Source organism: Pseudophryne corroboree, chromosome 3 (assembly GCF_028390025.1).
Source record: "Pseudophryne corroboree isolate aPseCor3 chromosome 3, aPseCor3.hap2, whole genome shotgun sequence".
Classification (NCBI taxonomy): Eukaryota; Metazoa; Chordata; class Amphibia; order Anura; family Myobatrachidae; genus Pseudophryne; species Pseudophryne corroboree.
The window spans coordinates 265,327,139-265,350,706 of record NC_086446.1 but is presented as its reverse complement, the minus strand read 5'-3'; the positions used below and the strand labels follow the sequence as shown (position 1 = coordinate 265,350,706).

The following is a 23,568-nucleotide window of genomic DNA, read 5'->3' as shown; positions in this document are numbered from 1 at the left end:
TCTGGTCTGTCCACGGCACCGTGGGTATTTACCAAGGTAATGGCCGAAATGATGATGCTCCTCCGAAAGAAGGGAGTCATGATTATTCCGTACTTGGACGATCTCCTTATAAAGGCGAGGTCCAAAGAGCAGTTGCTAGTCGGCGTGGCACTATCTCAGGAAGTGCTGCATCAGCACGGCTGGATTCTGAATATCCCAAAGTCGCAGCTGATTCCTGCGACGCGTCTGCTGTTCTTGGGCATGATTCTGGACACAGAACAGAAGAAGATATTTCTCCCGGAGGAGAAGGCCCAGGAATTATCATCTCTGGTCAGGGTTCTCCTGAAACCAAAGCAGGTGTTGGTGCATCACTGCACGCGAGTCCTGGGAAAGATGGTAGCTTCTTACGAAGCAAGTCCCTTCGGCAGATTCCATGCAAGGATCTTCCAGTGGGATCTGTTGGACTAGTGGTCCGGTTCGCATCTCCAGATGCATCGGTTAATCACCCTGTCCCCGAGGGCCAGGGTGTCTCTGCTGTGGTGGCTGCAGAGTGCTCAACTGCTCGAAGGCCGCAGATTCGGCATACAGGACTGGGTCCTGGTGACCACGGATGCAAGCCTCCGAGGTTGGGGGGCAGTCACCCAGGGAAGAAACTTCCAAGGACAATGGTTAAGTCAGGAAACTTCCCTACACTTAAATATTCTGGAACTAAGGGACATTTACAACGCCCTGAGTCAAGCAGAACCCCTGCTTCAAAACCAACCGGTCCTGATTCAGTCAGACAACATCACAGCGGTCGCCCATGTAAACCGCCAGGGCGGCACAAGAAGCAGGGTGGCAATGGCAGAAGCCACAAGGATTCTTGGATGGCGGAGAATCACGTGATAGCACTGTCAGCAGAAGTCTTCCAGCTGATTGTGAACCGTTGGGAACGGCCACAGGTGGACATGATGGCGTCCCGCCTCAACAAAAAGCTAAAAAGATATTGCGCCAGGTCAAGAGACCCTCAGGCGATAGCTGTGGAGGCTCTAGTGACACCGTGGGTGTACCAGTCGGTTTGTGTTCCCTCCTCTTCCTCTCATACCCAAGGTACTGAGAATAATGAGGAGAGGAGTAAGAACTATACTCATTGTTCCAGATTGGCCAAGAAGAGCTTGGTACCCAGAACTTCAAGAAATGATCTCAGAGGACCCTTGGCCTCTGCCGCTCAGACAGGACCTGCTACTGCAGGGGCCCTGTCTGTTCCAAGACTTACCGCGGCTGCGTTTGACGGCATGGCGGTTGAACACCGGATCCTAAAGGAAAAGGGCATTCCGGAGGAAGTCATTCCTACGCTGATTAAAGCTAGGAAGGATGTGACCGCAAAACATTATCACCGCATATGGCGAAATTATGTTGCTTGGTGTGAGGCCTGGAAGGCCCCAACGGAGGAATTTCAGCTGGGTCGATTTCTGCACTTCCTACAGTCAGGGGTGACTATGGGCCTCAAATTGGGTTCCAGTAAGGTCCAGATTTTGGCTCTGTCGATTTTCTTCCAAAACGAACTGGCTTCACTGCCTGAAGTTCAGACTTTTGTTAAAAGAGTGCTGCATATTCAGCCCCCTTTTGTGCCTCCAGTGGCACCTTGGGATCTCAACGTGGTGTTTCCTAAAGTCGCATTGGTTGAGCCACTTAAAACCGTGGAGCAAAAATATTTCACGCGGAAAGTGGTCATGCTGTTGGCCTTGGCTTCGGCCAGGCGTGTATCAGAATTGGCGGCTTTGTCATGTAAAAGCCCTTATCTGATTTTTCATATGGATAGGGCGGAATTGAGGACTCGTTCCCAATTTCTTCCTAAGGTGGTATCAGCGTTTCATTTGAACCAACCTATTGTGGTGCCTGCGGCTACTCGGGACTTGGAGGATTCCAAGTTGCTGGACGTAGTCAGGGCCCTGAAAATCTATGTTTCCAGGATGGCTAGAGTCAGGAAAACTGACTCGCTATTTATCCTGTATGCACCCAACAAGCTGGGTGCTCCTGCTTCAAAGCAGACTATTGCTCGCTGGATCTATAGCACGATTCAACTTGCACTTTCTGCGGCTGGACTGCCGCATCCTAAATCAGTAAAAGCCCATTCCACGAGGAAGGTGGGCTCTTCTTGGGCGGCTGCCCGAGGAGTCTCGGCTTTACAACTTTGCCGAGCTGCTACTTGGTCGGGTTCAAACACATTTGCAAAATTCTACAAGTTTGATACTCTGGCTGAGGAGGACCTTGAGTTTGCTCATTCGGTGCTGCAGAGTCATCCGCACTCTCCCGCCCGTTTGGGAGCTTTGGTATAATCCCCATGGTCCTTACGGAGTTCCCAGCATCCACTAGGACGTCAGAGAAAATAAGAATTTACTCACCGGTAATTCTATTTCTCGTAGTCCGTAGTGGATGCTGGGTGCCCATCCCAAGTGCGGATTGTCTGCAATACTTGTATATAGTTATTGCCTAACTAAAGGGTTATTGTTATGAGCCATCTTTTCGTGAGGCTCAGTTGTTATTCATACTGTTAACTGGGTATAGTATCACGAGTTGTACGGTGTGATTGGTGTGGCTGGTATGAGTCTTACCCGGGATTCCAAATCCTTTCCTTATTGTGTCAGCTCTTCCGGGCACAGTTTCCCTAACTGAGGTCTGGAGGAGGGGCATAGAGGGAGGAGCCAGTGCACACCAGATAGTACCTAATCTTTCTTTAGAGTGCCCAGTCTCCTGCGGAGCCCGCTATTCCCCATGGTCCTTACGGAGTTCCCAGCATCCACTACGGACTACGAGAAATAGAATTACCGGTGAGTCAATTCTTATTTTTCCTCTCCCATCTGCCATCTATTCTACTCTCTACTATAACTTTCGTGAACTCTCATCAGTGATTCCAGAGCCCAACAACATTGGATATTCTTTCTACTTTCATACCACACTGGCAACGCCCGAATCCTTCCGATCTTGGAAGCTAAGCAGTGTTGGGCTGAGTTAGTACTCAAGTGGGAGACTATTGAGGAATACTCAGTTCAGTATAAGATTTGGACGGCCATGCTCAGCGTCTAACACACAGCAAATTCATCTCATCTATTCAGTCTTTTCTATCCTCCTTCATAATACAAGTGACAAGAAATCCTAAAAAGGTGGGGTGAGACCGCGCTAAATTTGATGGATACAACAAGTAGTGTAAATAAAAACACAATTTATTCCTAAAATCAAATGCAATCGGTTTCAGTTAAAAACTAAGTACATATAAGACAAATGCATGTCAGATACTGTTGGTATATGGTCTAAATTTCATAAGACAATTCTATGGGGTTACCCAATACGCCAGGTTTGTATTGTTTAAGATTTAGAAGTTTTGAGGTGACCGTTCCGGATTGTTTTCCCCTACAAGTCTACAGTCCAGCATAAACAACAGTCTCAGAGATAAGCAATATACAATAGATAGGTAGTTTACCGTTAGAGGGTAGTATGCTCCAGAATCTTTTTAGTGGAGAGCTCCTCATGCATTACGGTTGATGCAGTCCTTTTGTGCGGTTATTGCTATTTGTAGTCTCACAGTTTGGATCGGGATGGTTCGGTCCTCCTTCAGAACAACTCCTGGCGGGGGTCCCTGTTACACCTGACGCGTTTCGCTGCAGTCAGCTTGCAGCTTTATCAAAGGTATCCATGGTTGAGACGTGGGGTTTATATACCCCTTCCAATATGGTGGCTAATTAGCCCTTGATAGCACCTGATTGCATAATCACTTAAAATGTTTGTTTAAAACTAGAGCAAACTTACATGGTAGACAGACCTACTTTGGATGGGATGTAGTGTAAATGAAATCAAACAAATTCTTAGACAATTCAATGATAAAAACCAATAAATTTATAAACTTTCAACTAATAAGTATAGATAGGCAGGACATAATAGCCAATCGGTGGATTTGTTATGGCTAGTGTTGTCATGGATACAGCATTGTGTTCCTTTATTATTGGTGGGGGACATAATATAGAACGGTACTGAGATTTCGTATTTCCTGATGAAAGTTCCGATCATGTGACCCACATATCACGTGATCGGAACTTTGATAGTATGCTTCCGCGTTGCGGGGGGAGAATGGTTGCTAGGTAACCTGATAAGGCAGCTGTCTGTAAGGAATATCAGCTGTGGAGGCCGTAGATCGTAGCGGCTCTTCCGCCTTGGTCGATGTAATGCGGGACACGTGACCGCGTCAACACACGTGACTTGTTTTAGATCATCGTGTGCAGCGCTTCCGCCCGCCAATGTGTAGATGTTGTGGCGCTTCCGCCAACCAGCCACTCAGATAATTCAGTGTTTTAAGAAGACGGAACAATGTCCGTTCGGAGAGATTAGGAGTTTTACATAAACAAAACAATATCAGACTTAAATAGGAGGAATTCAGAATTTAAATGATAAACCACAAGTATAGTAGCTACAGTGATGTTACATTTATTATTATTATGTATAGGAGATGGGGGATAAATTCCCTAGGAACAGGAGAGGTTCCGTCTTCTTAAAACACTGAATTATCTGAGTGGCTGGTTGGCGGAAGCGCCACAACATCTACACATTGGCGGGCGGAAGCGCTGCACACGATGATCTAAAACAAGTCACGTGTGTTGACGCGGTCACGTGTCCAGCATTACATCGACCAAGGCGGAAGAGCCGCTACGATCTACGTCCTCCACAGCTGATATTCCTTACAGACAGCTGCCTTATCAGGTTACCTAGCAACCGTTCTCCCCCCGCAACGCGGAAGCATACTATCAAAGTTCCGATCACGTGATATGTGGGTCACATGATCGGAACTTTCATCAGGAAATACGAAATCTCAGTACCGTTCTATATTATGTCCCCCACCAATAATAAAGGAACACAATGCTGTATCCATGACAACACTAGCCATAACAAATCCACCGATTGGCTATTATGTCCTGCCTATCTATACTTATTAGTTGAAAGTTTATAAATTTATTGGTTTTTATCATTGAATTGTCTAAGAATTTGTTTGATTTCATTTACACTACATCCCATCCAAAGTAGGTCTGTCTACCATGTAAGTTTGCTCTAGTTTTAAACATACATTTTAAGTGATTATGCAATCAGGTGCTATCAAGGGCTAATTAGCCACCATATTGGAAGGGGTATATAAACCCCACGTCTCAACCATGGATACCTTTGATAAAGCTGCAAGCTGACTGCAGCGAAACGCGTCAGGTGTAACAGGGACCCCCGCCAGGAGTTGTTCTGAAGGAGGACCGAACCATCCCGATCCAAACTGTGAGACTACAAATAGCAATAACCGCACAAAAGGACTGCATCAACCGTAATGCATGAGGAGCTCTCCACTAAAAAGATTCTGGAGCATACTACCCTCTAACGGTAAACTACCTATCTATTGTATATTGCTTATCTCTGAGACTGTTGTTTATGCTGGACTGTAGACTTGTAGGAGAAAACAATCCGGAACGGTCACCTCAAAACTTCTAAATCTTAAACAATACAAACCTGGCGTATTGGGTAACCCCATAGAATTGTCTTATGAAATTTAGACCATATACCAACTGTATCTGACATGCATTTGTCTTATATGTACTTAGTTTTTAACTGAAACCGATTGCATTTGATTTTAGGAATAAATTGTGCTTTTATTTACACTACTTGTTGTATCCATCAAATTTAGCGCGGTCTCACCCCACCTTTTTTGTACTGTAAACGGGAGTACTTCCCTTATTTCAGACACTGTCGCTTGGTGAAACATCTCCTACCTAAAGCTCCCGAGCACCCTAGGGTATTCATTTCTTGACAAGAAATCCTAGTCTACAAAAATCATCAATATCATTGAGGTGCTTTTGCTTACCGACTTGCATTAGTTTAGGATTATATATTTTCAGGCAGTCAGCTGCGGCAAATCTGTATTTGAAACCCGGACAGTTTTGGAACGTTTATTGAGCATTCATGCCAATATTATTTGTTCCTGTTCCTCTTTTCTTTTTCCCCTTTTTTTTCTGTATATCCAACTACTATTTATTTTATTGATATTGTTAATAAAATTATATTTTTATAATAACAATTGTTTCATCTGAGACTTCAAGAATAACAAGAGTGCGCCCACAAAAGAGTCTTCTTTTCTCCTTCCCCCTTGCATGTTTCAATACTGACTCAGGGTGCACCACCAAATCTAAGATAAATTAGAAAACAGTGGTTTTCTTCGCATATTACTCTAATTTGGTAACTACATTATCCACCTTATACTTTATTATTCCCCTGTGCGGTATACCCCTTATACATAATTGTACCGTGTTACCTGATATTGCAAGTTATATCATGTCTGCTTCTGAGGGTAACGGTTCTGGGGCTGAACACACTACAGGTCTTGCTGATGCCACAGATCCCTATGAGGAGAATATAGCAGCTGTGGGCTCTGGTTCTGGGGGCTCCTTGCCCCCCAGTGGAACTGTCGCAACAAGGGTCCGTAATGACCCGCTGTGGGCCACTTTCTCCACACTTCTGAATATGCTAGTTACTAAACTAACGCCCCCTATGGGACCTCCTATGCCAGTTCAACCGTATGTGGTCCCCGCGGCTAACCCGCCGTGGGCAGATAATTTGTCTGCTCAATTGAAGAAATTGAACCAGTCCTTGACTACTAAAAAGTCTGACATTCGCTCGCCTAAGACCAAGGGGTCCTCTAAGCGAGCTTTAACCTCCTCACAATCCACTGCTGTCACTGACACCTCGTCTGATGAAGATGGCGCTTACACTGACCCCACAGATTCTGACACAGATACGGCTGATGTGGAGGGTAGTTCACATGTGGATGTTCCTAATCTTTTGGAGGCTATTAAGTTGATTCTACAGATTACGGATGAACCCGAGCCATCCGTCCCTCCTAAGAAACCAGATAGGTTCAAGTGTCAGAAGGTGGTTAAACAAATTTTACCTCATTCTGACCACCTAGTGGAAATACGTCAGGAATCCTGGGGAAACCTAGGGAAGAAGTTTGTGCCTCAAAAGAAGATGCTGGCTCGTGCCAGAGCTGTCTAAAAATTGGGAAACGCCTCCTCCTTTGGACTTGCATGTTGCCAGGATGGTGGTTTCCTCAGCTCTACCTGTCACTACCGTCACGTCTCTAAAAGAGCCTACGGATAAACATGTGGAGGGTTTTCTGAAATCGATTTACACCCTCACGGGTGTTGCACAAAGGCCAACTATTGCAGCGACATGGGCTGCGGAGGCTATTGGAGCATGGGCCCTAGAGTTAGAAACTGAAATCTCTTCTGACCATGCTAGACAATGCTTGTCATATATTGTCACAGCTTCTCACTATATTAAAGAGGCGGCTTCTGATGCCGGTATTCTAGCAGCCAAGGCCTCTACTACGTCAGTCCTGGCTCACCGGATATTGTGGCTGAGATCCTGGTCTGTGGATCTGGACTCTAGAAAAACCCTGGAGGTACTCCCTTTCAAGGGAGATATTCTGTTTGGGGAGGACTTAAATAAGATAGTGGCTGACTTGGCTACTGCCAAAACTGCCTGTCTGCCAAGTACCACTCCTTCTGTGTCGAAGGCTAAAGGTACTTCCTTTCGTCCTTCATGTAAAGCAAAAGGTCAGGCGTACCACAAGCAGGCCCGCACTTCCAAACCTGGTAAGCCGAAGCCCAAAAGAGCCTGGGCTGCCCGTCAGGCAGCTTCCAAGACCGATAAGCCTGCCGCATGACGGGGCGGACCTCCCCTTGGTATATCTCATGGTGGGGGGCCGGCTTCCAGGGTATACCCAGGAATGGTTGAAGACCACTTCAGATGCTTGGGTATGGGAAGTCGTCACTCGAGGTTACGCCATAGCCTTCAAAAACCGTCCCGCTCATCGATTTTGCCTGACAGACGTCAGACAAAGGCAAAGACTCTTCACTCGGTGGTACAGAACCTCCTGGATACAGGAGTGGTAGTACAGGTGCCTCTTGCTCAGAGAGGCCGGGGGTACTATTCTCCGCTGTTTCTAGTCCCGAAACCGAATGGATCCTCCCGGCCCATTCTCAATCTCAAGGCATTAAACAAGTTTGTGAAAGTCTCCAAGTTCCGTATGGAAACCCTTCACTCTATAGTTCTAGCCTTGGAACCTGGGGATTACATGGTCTCCCTGGATATACAAGATGCTTACCTGCATATTCCTATAGCAGTGTCGCATCAGCAATACCTGAGGCTTGCGATTGGCAACCTCCATTACCAGTTTCGGGCATTACCTTTTGGTTTAACTATGGCTCCGCGAGTCTTCACCAAAGTCATGGCGGTGGTACTCCGCCGTCAAGGGGTCAGGATCCTACCGTATCTGGACGACTTGTTGATCCTGGCAAATTCCCCAGAACTTCTCCTGCGTCATCTGGATATGACTGTCCGGTTTCTGCAAGCCCACAGGTGGCTCATCAGCTGGAAGAAATCCTTCCTGGTCCCTGCTCAGAGCATGGTGCACCTGGGAGCGCTATTGGACACTCACAACCAGCGGTTGTTATTGTCTCAGGAGAAAGTCTTGAAGCTTCAGGACAGGATTCGTTGCTTCCTTTCTCGTCCGCAAGTGTCGATACTTTCGGCAATGCAGGTGCTGGCCCTCATGGTGTCAGCATTCGACATGGTGGAGTATGCTCAATTCTATTCTCGCCCCCTCCAGAGGCTGATTCTGGCCAAGTGGGACGGCCTGCCTCACCGTATCAGGTCTGACATGATCTCATTGACTCCGGAGGTCCATCTGTCGCTGCACTGGTGGCTCCAGGACCAACGATTGTGCAGGGGCCGTCCCTTCTGGATATCCGACTGGGTCCTGTTGACGACAGATGCCAGTCTAAGGGGTTGGGGCGCGGTGCTAGAGCAACACTCTCTTCAGGGTCGGTGGACCAAGGAGGAGTCTCTCCTCCCAATCAACATTCTGGAATTGCGGGCGGTCTTCAACTCATTGAACCTGGCCCAGCATTTAATTCAGAACCGTCCTGTTCAAGCACAGTCGGACAACACCACCACAGTGGCTTACATAAATCATCAAGGCAGCACTCGAAGCCGTTTAACAATGAAGGAAGTCTCACGGATTCTTCAATGGGCAGAACGCCATCTACCGACCATATCGGCGATATTCATCCCGGGAGTCCTGAATTGGGAAGCGGACTTTCTCAGTCATCAGGACGTACACGCCGGAGAGTGGGCCCTCCATCCAGAAGTGTTTCAACTCCTAGTGGAAACGTGGGGCCTCCAGACGTGGATCTGATGGCGTCTCGACACAATCACAAGGTTCCGATCTTCGGAGCAAGGACAAGGGATCCTCAAGCAGCATTCGTGGATGCGCTGGCGGTGCCGTGGAGGTTTCGGCTGCCGTACGTGTTCCCTCCGGTGTCGCTCCTGCCCAGGGTAATTTGGAAGTTCTAGCAAGAAAAAGGAATCCTGCTTCTCATAGCTCCAGCGTGGCCGAGACGGCACTGGTTCTCAGACCTGCAAGGCCTATCGTCAGAGCGTCCAATTCTACTTCCACAATGCCCAGACCTCCTCGTTCAGGGCCCCTGCTGTCTTTGACGGCGTGGCTCTTAAAGCTTCCGTCTTGAGGGCTAAAGGGTTTTCTGAGGCGGTCATTCAAACTATATGTTGTGGGCCCGGAAACCGGCTTCTGCTTGGATTTACCATAGGGTCTGGCATTCTTACTTTGGTGCGCATCTAACAATTATGACGCTTCCAAGTTTAGTACAGCTAAGTTGTTGGCTTTTCTTCAGCAGCGCCTGGACTTAGGCCTGCGTCTGGCCTCCCTCAAGGTTCAAATTTCTGCCTTGTCGGTGTGGTTTCAGAGAAAGATTGCGACCTTACCTGATGTGCATACCTTTACTCAGCGTGTGTTGCGTATCCAACCTCCCTATGTCCCGCCTGTGACTCCTTGGGACTTGTCGATGGTTTTGTAGGCATTACAAGAGTCTCCGTTTGAACCTCTTGGTTCAGCTGATCTTAAGTGGCTTTCCCTTAAGGTGGTGGTTCTGCTGGCTATTGCCTCAGCTAGAAGAGTGTTGGATTTGGGTGCCTTGTCTTGTAGTTCCCCATATCTGATATTTCACCGTGACCGGGCAGTTCTTAGGACTCGTCCCGGATATTTATCTAAGGTGGTATCTTCGTTTCCACCTTAATCAGGAGATTGTGGTCTCTCCTGATTTGTCTCCCAAAGAGCGGTCTTTGGATGTGGTACGGACTCTCCGTATCTATGTGAAGATAACTGCTTCTATTCGGAAATCTGAGTCTCTTTTCTGTTTGGTTTTCACAAACGTGGCTGGCCTGCTCACAAGCAGACTTTGGCCAGATGGATTAGAATGGTGATTGCCCATTCTACTCGGTCTGTTGGACCTTCGGCGGCCCACCGTGGTGCGACCCTTGAACAATTGTGCAAGGCGGCTACGTGGTCCTCCGTGAACACGTTCATAAGGTTCTCTGCCTTCGATACTGCCGCTTCCCAGGATGCTTCCTTTGGACGCCGGGTTCTTGTGCCCGCTACAGTGCGTCCCCTCCCATAAGGAACTGCTTTAGGACATCCCCAATGTCTATCCTTGTGGAGCCCAGTGTACCCCGCAGCAGAAAACGAGTTTTATGGTAAGAACTTACCTTTGTTAAAACTCTTTCGGCGAGGTACACTGGGCTCCACAAGGTGCCCACCCTGACGCACTTAGCTTCTTTGGGTTGGTGTGGCATTAGCCGCTGACACTCCTGTCGTGAGTGTGGTGTTTGTGGCTACTAACTGTTGTCGTCTCTCTTCCTGCTACTGCATTGGACTGGTTAACTAAAAACTGAGCTCCTGTGCAGGGAGGTGGGGTTATAGAGGAGGCGGCGCTATGCATCTTGGGAAGTCCATGCTTTTGAGCCTGTTGGTGCCTCGGATCAAGATCCTACTCTACACCCCAATGTCTATCCTTGTGGAGCCCAGTGTACCTCGCAGAAAGAGTTTTAACAAAGTAAGTTCTTACCATAAAACTCGTTTTTTGTTGGTGAATTGCTCTGGCTCCTGAGCTCTGATACCCAAGTTCCCAATACCTCCAGAAAGGTGGGACTCTCTAGTTTTTTATCCAATTCAATGATAAGAAATATATTCTCAGGAACTTGAGGTATCTGTAGTCAAGCAAGCTGCCCTCCCACCGGAAAATGATGACTATTAAGCCCACTCTACTATACACCCTCCCCTACATATTAAACACCCCCTACCACCCTGGAAGTCTTGTACCAGGGCTTCTTCATTCAGCCCAATGCCCCCTTCTACAGTTTAGCCACATCTGTGCAGGAAAGGAGTAATTAGCAGAAATTACTACTCCAGGTCCTACATGTCAGCGGAAAATAGAACACCCCCTACCGGCACTGATAGCACCCCAAATCCCTACCTCTGGAGGATGGATAGGGGCCCCAGTGCATTGTTGTGCCCAGGGGTTTACATTGCTGTTAAGACGCCCTGCTCTCTCACACACACTGACCCCCATACACACTGAGCTCATGCACACACACTGTGGCCCTATACACACATATATATTGTGCTCCCATATACGCACTATGTTCCCATACATACACACTGAGGTCTCACACACACACACACTGACTGTGCCCCCATATAGACAGCTGTACTCACCATCTCTGTAGAGCTGAGACTTCTTGGTCGCATGACTGCTCAGCACCAGTCATGTGACCTGTATACGGGAGACGCACTCCGCTTCCTGAGGCTCCGGGATCACTTCTTTTACTGGAGCTGCGACATACTGCAGGTCATTGGCGGCATTGGGGGGAGGAGGGCAGCAGCGCACATGGACACCAGCATAGTAAGAGCGCCTCCCTGCTTTGCAGACTCTGCTGCACCTGGAGAGGGAGAGAGACATCTGCACTGACAGTGACAGCAGGAAACAGTCACTGCTCAGTGCTGGACGTGCTGACCAATCAAATCTGCCTCACTGACAGGGGCGGGCTCGGATTCGGGATGCAGGCATACCCCTGTCACAGGCAGATCTGCTGGTGCCTCTACTCTACGTTTTTTTTAATGGGCTTTTCCTGCCCTCCGTTTGACTCCTCCCCCTGTCCGCCCCCCGCTCAGACACTTTAACATTGTCAGTGTGAGGCAGCGCTCTCAGCTGCCTCCCACCCACAGTTGTCAGTGTTTCCACAGAAAATAGGATTAGAAAAATGCAAAGAAGATAATTATGACACAGAACGTGTTATAAATATCTTTTGCTTTTACTTCAGTCATTATGACAGGGGAGGCACTGCCTCCCCTGACTGCACGTCCCTGCTAGGCTCTGAGATTGGGTAGGTCACTAGAGTGCTGGCAAGAGAGAAGAGGGCTCCTTTTGCATGTATCTTTTCAATAGAGTTCTCGTTTAACCAAGAAACCTTGATGAATCTTGGAGGGAATGACATCCTGTACCAAGTAATCTTTGACCACACAGCCTAAGCAGCAACCTGGCAAAGAATTATGCCCTCACACTGTACTTAAGACTTTGTCCCCTTATGTTCTCGTCCATGTTTTCAGATCTGTTTTCTCTTTCTCTCTCTGTTCTGTGATTCCCCACTGTATATTACACTTATACAAACTTCTCATCCTGCCCCACTGCAACCTACTGTATGTAGCGGGCCCTAAGTGGCTGCCTCACCTGATACTTTCACAGGTACGATTAAAAAAAACTGGAATTATTTTCTCTATTGGAAACCCAATATGGGCCTGATTCGGAGGAATGCGCAGTGTCAATGCTGCATACAGTTGGGTGATGCTTTAATTCTGCGTATTTACCACAATTGCCCAACACATGCGTCCCAATTGTTAGCACTGAGAGATGCAAGATAGAATCAGATGTGTGGTTTTTGGAATTCAGTGGGTGTAACGGTGGCTATACAGATGCGGGTGTGTTGCTGTGATGCACAGCAACTCACATAGGAGGCCGTACTCAGATGGAGAAACTGCACCTGCCATAAGGTTCGTGGAAGTATCGATGGTGTGTCTAAAGACGCCACAATAGAACTAAACCTCAAGATACTGCAACTGGCGCCTCTCTGTATTAAAGGGATTGGTTGTGGAATTAGCATAAAGGTGCAACAAGAGATGTGTCATCAGCCGCTGAGGTGTCATCTCTTCCAGGCATTGCCGAGCCTGCCCACTTTAACCTATGTGGTGTGCTCAAGATGGTGGTCTCTCCTGGTGCCTTCATGGGTAGAGTAATCCTTGGAATTGATGTCCCAAAATGTCTGCCTCACCTTTGTATAATGTTCACTGTTCCTGTATTTTCGGCAAATCCTAAACCTCTGTATTAAGCTACTTAAGTAAAATTATTATTATAATACATAATCTTTTAATATTATTACAAGCAATAGTTATACTTTCTGTACACAAGATGGCAACATTTTCACACTACATCCATTTACATTCTTGGTTTCCACACATGATTTAGCGACTAAAGTAATAATACATTTGTAAATCAAACTTTTTTCTATCTCTATCTAGCGCACTAACAAATTACTGCCAATCTCAGGTGAATTATTATTTCACATCGCTCGTAGCTTGTGATGTACAATCTCCTCACAGTACTCTCCAGAAGTTGGACCTGCTAGGCAACACCTAATAGAAGCCTATAACCTTTCCTCTACAGTGTTCCATGAGAGTGATCCAATTAGATCACTGTTAAGGTGGGTATACACCTAAAGATATATCTGTAGATGAATCGGTAGTGGTTGATCAGTGTGTACCATCTGCAGATATATCCATTGTTGAGGATATAGTTAAAAAAATATGGGGGAAAAAATGCATAGGATTCTCTCCTATTTAATGAACCAGCACCAGGCTCCACTAGCAAGGAGGGGGGGTAAAGCCACAGCCAGGGGACACACTTGACAGTGTCCCGTGGCCAAACCATTCATTCCCCTTAACTAGTCAGCCCAGACAGGTGATCCCTATGGAAATGGGGACCCCACCCAAAAAGGGGTCCACCTCCTGCAGGGTACCCTAGCACTGGGCTTAAGCCCGGGGGCTATCACCTGTAGTTATGGATCAAAGGGGTGACAGAAGGTCAACACATGAAAAGGTTGACATGAGTTTTTGATGTATTTTTTTGGGCATCGGCATTTCCCTTCCAGCATGTGGACCCCCAATTAGTGCGCTGCTTCCCTCACCATGCTTCAGGCAAGGTTCACAATTGTAGTCCATGTACATGGTAAGGTATGAAAAAAAAAATATCCAAGAAACTGTTGACCATATGCATGTCGATCTATTGCTTGTCAACCTTTCATTCGGATATCATCCCCCACACCCGAGTGGTGGGTGTAGGGTCGACAGCTTGTGCTAGTGTATAAAGTAATATATTCCTTTACAGTCGGAGCACAAGTCCTAGCAAGCCTGATACTTGGAGAACCAAAAGTTCCAGCATTCCACCTGTAATGGAAATATTTAAACACACATTGACTGTTTTAATATTTTATTTCTCTTCACCTAGGGGGTTGGTGGTCTTTAAGCTTTTACATGGCCGCTTCCTTCAACATCATCTTCTGTGATCTTCCCCTGGAGGGCGGCAGCCACGTGAGCTCTTTTGCATTGACTGCCGCCCACCCAGGTGTCTTCAGGCGCACTTGCCAGCTCCTCCTCTGCTGTCAGACTGCCTGCCCCCTGTCTTGTGTTGGCTAATATAGCCAGGACAAAGGGGCAGGGCGATGACACGGAGAGCTGCAATTGGCTCACTGTGGCCATCTTTAATTTTAAAAATGGCACAGTGTGTGAGCCAATGACAGCTCAGCCAATCACAAGCATTCCTCTCCCGGGATTCAGGAGAGGAACGCTATGGTGCTGTAGAGACCTGTGCACACTAACTACCAATGCCACTGCTGCTTTCATAATCAGGTATGTCCCCTAACCTACCAATGCCGCACTCCTCCAAAAGCCCTGACCCATAGCCCATAACTCGGCCCATCCAGCTGAAGCACTGAACAGTCGACCTATTGCATGTCTTTGGGTTAGCCATACACACAACGTGTCATCGTCTGTGCAGCAGAGCTGACACGATATGTCTGTGAACAACATAATTCACAGACATATCGGTTGCACACACCCATCAATCAGTTAACCATATATTGGCCGATCAGTAGTGTCCCCTATGGCTTGTGCAAGCTGTGCATGTTCAGAAGGACTCCCTGGTAGAGAATGTTGCACATCTACCAATCAGCAAGTTGATAATCGTTTATTGGGGGTCATTCCGAGTTGTTCGCTCGCAAGCGATTTTTAGCAGATTTGCTCATGCTAAGCCGCCGCCTACTGGGAGTGAATCTTAGCATCTTAAAATTGCGAACGATGTATTCGCAATATTGCGATTACACACCTCGTAGCAGTTTCTGAGTAGCTCCAGACTTACTCGGCTGCTGCGATCAGTTTAGTGCTTGTCGTTCCTGGTTTGACGTCACAAACACACCCAGCGTTCGCCCAAACACTCCCCCGTTTCTCCGGCCACTCCTGCGTTTTTTCCGGAAACGGTAGCGTTTTTTCCCACACGCCCATAAAACGGCCTGTTTCCGCCCAGTAACACCCATTTCCTGTCAATCACATTACGATCGCCAGAACGAAGAAAAAGCCGTGAGTAAAAATCCTAACTGCATAGCAAATTTACTTGGCGCAGTCGCAGTGCGGACATTGCGCATTAAGCGGAAAATCGCTGCGATGCGAAGATTTTTACAGAGCGAACAACTCTGAATGACCCCCATTGTCTTGGTGCAGTCTGGGATTCAGGTAGAGAATGTTGCCTGGCCACTCAGATTGGGTGTAATTCACAGAGTGGCCAGGCAGCATTCTCAACCTGCCTCCCAAGAAGCTTAGGAGGCAGGTGCCCTTGGCACAGCCCACACCTGCTACCCACCAAACTGAAAAAGGTCATAACTGGCTCACCACAAATTTGAACTTCAGCTCACAATACTCTTATTAATATTGGAGATCTGACTTTATTGTAAGCAATAGAATTAGTGTACAAGCATTTTATTTTACACACGGAGAAATGGATTTTCAAACGCATTATAAACAGGGAGCTTCTCCATAATTACAAAGCCGTGTATGCTGCTAAAAGCGATTGCTGAGCTAAAGGAACATAATAACAGAGGGGTCAGTATCAGAAAAAATGTTCTATAATTTAAATAAGTTTTTTTTTTTAAATAAAAATATTTCTATACATCATTATTTGGTGAAAGTGGTCACATGTACAGAAGCTTAAGCACTGTTTTTTGGAATAATGAGTGTAATCTGACTGCTGTAAGAGATTGTTATACCAAGGTATACTCGGGTGCTTAAGACGTGAGTTGTTTTACTTAGCAGCTGCCTCTAAAAACTGGGGAAGTCACTCCCACAATATGCATTAAAACAAACAACAACAAGAAGGAGGCTGCACTATAATACAGTGGTATAATGAACAATGTCCAAGAGTGAATTAGATTTCTCTAGTTTAGCAATTTAATATTAAAACAATTATATATAAAAAAGGCATAAAGGCATGCATGTCACATACATAATTAAAAAGTATGAATTCATATACATAATTAAGGTAATGTTAACCAATATGTAAGCCAGGAACTGAGGAGTGTTTGGCTGGAGGAGTCCGTACCTATAATAACTAGAGATGAGCGCCGGAAATTTTTCGGGTTTTGGTTTTGGGTTCGGTTCCGCGGCCGTGTTTTGGGTTCGAACGCGTTTTGGCAAAACCTCACCGAATTTTTTTTGTCGGATTCGGGTGTGTTTTGGATTCGGGTGTTTTTTTTTTAAAAACACTAAAAAAAAAGCTTAAATCATAGAATTTGGGGGTCATTTTGATCCCAAAGTATTATTAACCTCAAAAACCATAATTTACACTCATTTTCAGTCTATTCTGAATACCTCACACCTCACAATATTATTTTTAGTCCTAAAATTTGCACCTAGGTCGCTGGATGACTAAGCTGGGCGACCCTAGTGGCCGACACAAACACCGGGCCCATCTAGGAGTGGCACTGCAGTGTCACGCAGGATGTCCCTTCCAAAAAACCCTCCCCACACAGCACATGACGCAAAGAAAAAGAGGCGCAATGAGGTAGCTGACTGTGTGAGTAAGATAAGCGACCCTAGTGGCCGACACAAACACCGGGCCCATCTAGGAGTGGCACTGCAGTGTCACGCAGGATGTCCCTTCCAAAAAACCCTCCCCAAACAGCACATGACGCAAAGAAAAAAAGAGGCGCAATGAGGTAGCTGACTGTGTGAGTAAGATAAGCGACCCTAGTGGCCGACACAAACACCGGGCCCATCTAGGAGTGGCACTGCAGTGTCACGCAGGATGTCCCTTCCAAAAAACCCTCCCCAAACAGCACATGACGCAAAGAAAAAAAGAGGCGCAATGAGGTAGCTGACTGTGTGAGTAAGATAAGCGACCCTAGTGGCCGACACAAACACCGGGCCCATCTAGGAGTGGCACTGCAGTGTCACGCAGGATGTCCCTTCCAAAAAACCCTCCCCAAACAGCACATGACGCAAAGAAAAAAAGAGGCGCAATGAGGTAGCTGTGTGAGTAAGATAAGCGACCCTAGTGGCCGACACAAACACCGGGCCCATCTAGGAGTGGCACTGCAGTGTCACGCAGGATGTCCCTTCCAAAAAACCCTCCCCAAACAGCACATGACGCAAAGAAAAATTAAAGAAAAAAGAGGTGCAAGATGGAATTGTCCTTGGGCCCTCCCACCCACCCTTATGTTGTATAAACAGGACATGCACACTTTAACCAACCCATCATTTCAGTGACAGGGTCTGCCACACGACTGTGACTGATATGACGGGTTGGTTTGGACCCCCACCAAAAAAGAAGCAATTAATCTCTCCTTGCACAAACTGGCTCTACAGAGGCAAGATGTCCACCTCATCATCATCCTCCGATATATCACCGTGTACATCCCCCTCCTCACAGATTATCAATTCGTCCCCACTGGAATCCACCATCTCAGCTCCCTGTGTACTTTGTGGAGGCAATTGCTGCTGGTCAATGTCTCCGCGGAGGAATTGATTATAATTCATTTTAATGAACATCATCTTCTCCACATTTTCTGAATGTAACCTCGTACGCCGATTGCTGACAAGGTGAGCGGCGGCACTAAACACTCTTTCGGAGTACACACTTGTGGGAGGGCAACTTAGGTAGAATAAAGCCAGTTTGTGCAAGGGCCTCCAAATTGCCTCTTTTTCCTGCCAGTATAAGTACGGACTGTGTGACGTGCCTACTTGGATGCGGTCACTCATATAATCCTCCACCATTCTTTCAATGGTGAGAGAATCATATGCAGTGACAGTAGACGACATGTCCGTAATTGTTGTCAGGTCCTTCAGTCCGGACCAGATGTCAGCATCAGCAGTCGCTCCAGACTGCCCTGCATCACCGCCAGCGGGTGGGCTCGGAATTCTGAGCCTTTTCCTCGCACCCCCAGTTGCGGGAGAATGTGAAGGAGGAGATGTTGACAGGTCGCGTTCCGCTTGACTTGACAATTTTCTCACCAGCAGGTCTTTCAACCCCAGCAGACTTGTGTCTGCCGGAAAGAGAGATCCAAGGTAGGTTTTAAATCTAGGATCGAGCACGGTGGCCAAAATGTAGTGCTCTGATTTCAACAGATTGACCACCCGTGAATCCTGGTTAAGCGAATTAAGGGCTCCATCCACAAGTCCCACATGCCTAGCGGAATCGCTCCGTGTTAGCTCCTCCTTCAATGTCTCCAGCTTCTTCTGCAAAAGCCTGATGAGGGGAATGACCTGACTCAGGCTGGCAGTGTCTGAACTGACTTCACGTGTGGCAAGTTCAAAGGGCATCAGAACCTTGCACAACGTTGAAATCATTCTCCACTGCGCTTGAGACAGGTGCATTCCACCTCCTATATCGTGGTCAGATGTATAGGCTTGAATGGCCTTTTGCTGCTCCTCCAACCTCTGAAGCATATAGAGGGTTGAATTCCACCTCGTTACCACTTCTTGCTTCAGATGATGGCAGGGCAGGTTCAGGCGTTTTTGGTGTTGCTCCAGTCTTCTGTACGTGGTGCCTGTACGCCGAAAGTGTCCCGCAATTCTTCTGGCCACCGACAGCATCTCTTGCACGCCCCTGTCGTTTTTTAAAAAATTCTGCACCACCAAATTCAAGGTATGTGCAAAACATGGGACGTGCTGGAATTTGCCCATATTTAATGCACACACAATATTGCTGGCGTTGTCCGATGCCACAAATCCACAGGAGAGTCCAATTGGGGTAAGCCATTCCGCGATGATCTTCCTCAGTTGCCGTAAGAGGTTTTCAGCTGTGTGCGTATTCTGGAAACCGGTGATACAAAGCGTAGCCTGCCTAGGAAAGAGTTGGCGTTTGCGAGATCCTGCTACTGGTGCCGCTGCTGCTGTTCTTGCGGCGGGAGTCCATACATCTACCCAGTGGGCTGTCACAGTCATATAGTCCTGACCCTGCCCTGCTCCACTTGTCCACATGTCCGTGGTTAAGTGGACATTGGGTACAGCTGCATTTTTTAGGACACTGGTGACTCTTTTTCTGAGGTCTGTGTACATTTTCGGTATCGCCTGCCTAGAGAAATGGAACCTAGATGGTATTTGGTACCGGGGACACAGTACCTCCAACAAGTCTCTAGTTGGCTCTGCAGTAATGATGGATACCGGAACCACGTTTCTCACCACCCAGGATGCCAAGGCCTCAGTTATCCGCTTTGCAGTAGGATGACTGCTGTGATATTTCATCTTCCTCGCAAAGGACTGTTGAACAGTCAATTGCTTACTGGAAGTAGTACAAGTGGGCTTACGACTTCCCCTCTGGGATGACCATCGACTCCCAGCAGCAACAACAGCAGCGCCAGCAGCAGTAGGCGTTACACGCAAGGATGCATCGGAGGAATCCCAGGCAGGAGAGGAATCGTCAGAATTGCCAGTGACATGGCCTGCAGGACTATTGGCATTCCTGGGGAAGGAGGAAATTGACACTGAGGGAGTTGGTGGGGTGGTTTGCGTGAGCTTGGTTACAAGAGGAAGGGATTTACTGGTCAGTGGACTGCTTCCGCTGTCACCCAAAGTTTTTGAGCTTGTCACTGACTTATTATGAATGCGCTGCAGGTGACGTATAAGGGAGGATGTCCCGAGGTGGTTAACGTCCTTACCCCTACTTATTACAGCTTGACAAAGGCAACACACGGCTTGACACCTGTTGTCCGCATTTCTGTTGAAATACCTCCACACCGAAGAGCTGATTTTTTTGGTATTTTCACCAGGCATGTCAACGGCCATATTCCTCCCACGGACAACAGGTGTCTCCCCGGGTGCCTGACTTAAACAAACCACCTCACCATCAGAATCCTCCTTGTCAATTTCCTCCCCAGCGCCAGCAACACCCATATCCTCCTCATCCTGGTGTACTTCAACACTGACATCTTCAATCTGACTATCAGGAACTGGACTGCGGGTGCTCCTTCCAGCACTTGCAGGGGGCGTGCAAATGGTGGAAGGCGCATGCTCTTCACGTCCAGTGTTGGGAAGGTCAGGCATCGCAACCGACACAATTGGACTCTCCTTGTGGATTTGGGATTTCGAAGAACGCACAGTTCTTTGCGGTGCTACTGCTTTTGCCAGCTTGAGTCTTTTCATTTTTCTAGCGGGAGGCTGAGTGCTTCCATCCTCATGTGAAGCTGAACCACTAGCCATGAACATAGGCTAGGGCCTCAGCCGTTCCTTGCCACTCCGTGTGGTAAATGGCATATTGGCAAGTTTACGCTTCTCCTCCGACAATTTTATTTTAGGTTTTGGAGTCCTTTTTTTACTGATATTTGGTGTTTTGGATTTGACATGCTCTGTACTATGCCATTGGGCATCGGCCTTGGCAGACGACGTTGCTGGCATTTCATCGTCTCGGCCATGACTAGTGGCAGCAGCTTCAGCACGAGGTGGAAGTGGATCTTGATCTTTCCCTAATTTTGGAACCTCAACATTTTTGTTCTCCATATTTTAATAGGCACAACTAAAAGGCACCTCAGGTAAACAATGGAGATGGATGGATACTAGTACTAGCTAATAATACTAGTACTAATACTAGCTAATAATAATAGTACTAGCTAATAATACTAGCTAGATACTAGCTGCTAATATAGACTGGTTGATAATGAGATGTAGTATGTATAAAGAAAAAAGAAAAAAAAAACACGGGTAGGTGGTATACAATTATGGATGGACTGCCGAGTGCCGACACAGAGGTAGCTACAGCCGTGAACTACCGTACTGTGTCTGCTGCTAGTATAGACTGGATGATAAATAATGATATAAAAAATATATCACTACTGCAGCCGGACAGGTATATAATATTATATAATGACGGACCTGCTGGACACTGTCTGTCAGCAGAATGAGTTTTTTATAGAAGAAAAAAACACCACACAAGTCACACGAGTCCACGACGAGTGTACTTTTTCAGGCAGACAATCAATAAATATAGTACTATAGTACTGGTGGTCAGTGTGGTCAGGTCACTGGTCACAGTGGTCAGTCACACTGGCAGTGGCACTAGTCTCTCTCTGGCAGCAAAAGTGTGCACTGTTTAATATGTACTCCTGGCTCCTGCTATAACCTATAACTGCTCCCCAGTCTCCCCCACAATTAAGCTGTGTGAGCACAGTCAGATATTAATGACGGACCTGCTGGACACTGTCTGTCAGCAGAATGAGTTTTTTAAAGAAGAAAAAAACACCACACAAGTCACACGAGTCCACGACGAGTGTACTTTTTCAGGCAGACAATCAATAAATATAGTACTGGTGGTCAGTGTGGTCAGGTCACTGGTCACAGTGGTCAGTCACACTGGCAGTGGCACTAGTCTCTCTCTGGCAGCAAAAGTGTGCACTGTTTAATATGTACTCCTGGCTCCTGCTATAACCTATAACTGCTCCCCAGTCTCCCCCACAATTAAGCTGTGTATCGTTTTTTTCAGGCAGAGAACAAGAACAGAACGGATTATTATTTAAATATTAATAAATTATAAAACTGCACTGGTGGTCAGGTCACTGGTCATCAGTCACTAGTAGTATAATATAATAACTCCTCCTAAGCTCCAGTAAGTATAGTAATGAACGTGTCTCACTCTCACTCTCCTATTTTAATTTCTAAACGGAGAGGACGCCAGCCACGTCCTCTCCCTATCAATCTCAATGCACGTGTGAAAATGGCGGCGACGCGCGGCTCCTTATATAGAATCCGAGTCTCGCGATAGAATCCGAGCCTCGCGAGAATCCGACAGTGTGATGATGACGTTCGTGCGCGCTCGGGTTAACCGAGCAAGGCGGGAAGATCCGAGTCGCTCGGCCCCGTGTAAAAAAAACTGAAGTTCGGGCGGGTTCGGATTCAGAGGAACCGAACCCGCTCATCTCTAATAATAACCCCTGTATCGAGAACACTTGTCCAAACAGCAGTATTCTTGTATATGGGTGAGAGTACAGTGGGAGGTTTATAAGCAATTCACTGTTAGAGGAAAGTAATCTCCAATAAGTCCTTTTTAGGTGAGCTCCTCATGCATTATGGTACAAATAGTCCTCCTGATACAGATGACTGCTGGATTCCTCTCGCATTTCACTGCACTCAGCTTGCAGCTTTTTCAAAGGTGTTGCACCTTTGAAAAAGCTGCAAGCTGAGTGCAGCGAAACACGTCAGGTGCCATTGTTATCACAGCCAGGAACGCTGGAGTGGAGTAACGGACCATCCCCATGACATTAAAAGCCACTTACCCAGCTTTGAAAGGAATCCAGCAGTCATCTGTATCAGGAGGACTATTTGTAGTCCTCTTGATACAGATAACATTTGCATAACATTAAATAAGGCTCTACTATGGCTCAGAAAATGAACTATGGCACTATTATTAGAGATGTGCATCGGAAATTTTTCGGGTTTTGGGTTCGGTTCCGCGGCCGTGTTTTGGGTTCGAACGCATTTTGGCAAAACCTCACCGAATTTTTTTTGTCGGATTCGGGTGTGTTTTGGATTCGGGTGTTTTTTTCAAAAAACCCTAAAAAACAGCTTAAATCATAGAATTTGGGGGTCATTTTGATCCCAAAGTATTATTAACCTCAATAACCATAATTTCCACTCATTTTCAGTCTATTCTGAACACCTCACAATATTATTTTTAGTCCTAAAATTTGCACCGAGGTCGCTGGATGACTAAGCTCAGCGACCCAAGTTGCCGACACAAACACCTGGCTCATCTAGGAGTGGCACTGCAGTGTCAGGCACGATGGCCCTTCCAAAAAACACTCCCCAAACAGCACATGACGCAAAGAAAAAAAGAGGCGCAATGAGGTAGCTGTGTGACTAAGCTCAGCGACCCAAGTGGCCGACACAAACACCTGGCCCATCTAGGAGTGGCACTGCAGTGTCAGGCACGATGGCCCTTCCAAAAAATACTCCCCAAACAGCACATGACGCAAAGAAAAAAAGAGGCGCAATGAGGTAGCTGTGTGACTAAGCTCAGCGACCCAAGTGGCCGACACAAACCCCTGGCCCATCTAGGAGTGGCACTGCAGTGTCAGGCA

The 23,568-nt window shown here is 47.0% G+C and overlaps 1 pseudogene; it reads left to right on the top strand.

Annotated features, from left to right (window-relative positions):
• The first annotated feature begins 2,899 nt into the window (after positions 1 to 2,899).
• LOC134898322 (5S ribosomal RNA) lies at positions 2,900 to 3,018 on the top strand (annotated as a pseudogene).
• The last annotated feature ends 20,550 nt before the right edge of the window (positions 3,019 to 23,568 follow it).